Consider the following 1,114-nt stretch of genomic DNA (forward strand, 5'->3'; position numbering starts at 1 on the left):
TCTCAAAATTAAAAGTTTGGGGAAACCCTTAAAAATGTATTAGTAAAGATTTTGCGTTTTAATTGCTAGCAGTGATATTTATTAAAAAAAATTTAAAGAGAAACGTAGAGCCATACTTAAAATAGTCATCCACCAAAAGAAGGAGAGTATATCACAAATAACCAGGAGAGAAATTAAACCAGTGAGACGTTCCTTTTGCATTCAAATAATAATTTTAGAAACATGTCTTCAACTGCAAAATACAGTTTATGGTAAACTGAAACAATATTTGCAGGCAAGCACACAGATATACTCAAAAGAAAAGACAAACACAGAATCAATAATCACCAGAAACTTGTATGAAACACATGAATGAGAAACACCAATAACAACAACAACCCCCCCCCCAAAACTCAAGTATATGAAATAAAAAGTTCAAAAGGCAAATACAAACCTTTAAAATATTACTACTAATACTTACCTGGCAGGGTAGATACCGTGAAACACAAAGGTGGTTTTCCCAGGGTGAGGCTTATCCATTGCACTCTGGATGTGCTGACTGACCCCTGTGATTTCTCCAAAAGTGAAAAACACTAATGCATAATTTGTGATAGTGGGGGATTATGCTCATGCTCTCCCCTGGTCAAAAAAAAAAAAAAAAAAAAAAAAATCTATGTAAAAAGGTCAATTAGAGAGAATAAGAATTACTAATATAATTTCTATTAAAAAAATCTAAGTTTTTAACCTGAATAACAAAAAGACCTTAGCTACAGAATAAATTATTAGTATATAAAATTCAGTCTGAGTATTAGCCCAGGGGGAAAAAAAAATTCAGAGAAGGACAGAAGTTATTATAAAACTTTTCTATGTGAGAGTTGAGGAATGATCAAAGAAAGAAAGATATTTTTAAAGTTGCAAAGAAATAGAAAGACCCTATAGTTTTAAAAGGCTGATTGACTAACATGTAAGGTAAAATGGGGAAAATTTTATCTATAGTTATATTTGTAAAATTTCAAAACTAAAAAAATAAATTTAAAATCTTTAGGAAACAAAAAAGGTTTGGCAACAAAAACAACAACAAAACCAGGTGAATTCATTCATAAAATGGCAGTATAGACACCAAAAGATAATAGTA

The 1,114-nt window shown here is 30.3% G+C and overlaps 1 non-coding gene across 1 annotated transcript; it reads left to right on the forward strand.

Annotated features, from left to right (window-relative positions):
• The first annotated feature begins 452 nt into the window (after window positions 1-452).
• LOC134377488 (U1 spliceosomal RNA) lies at window positions 453-619 on the forward strand. Its single transcript, XR_010023526.1, has one exon. It is a non-coding gene; the product is annotated as a U1 spliceosomal RNA (small nuclear RNA).
• Window positions 620-1,114: the final 495 nt, after the last annotated feature.

This window comes from Cynocephalus volans, chromosome 4 (assembly GCF_027409185.1).
Source record: "Cynocephalus volans isolate mCynVol1 chromosome 4, mCynVol1.pri, whole genome shotgun sequence".
Classification (NCBI taxonomy): domain Eukaryota; kingdom Metazoa; phylum Chordata; class Mammalia; order Dermoptera; family Cynocephalidae; genus Cynocephalus; species Cynocephalus volans.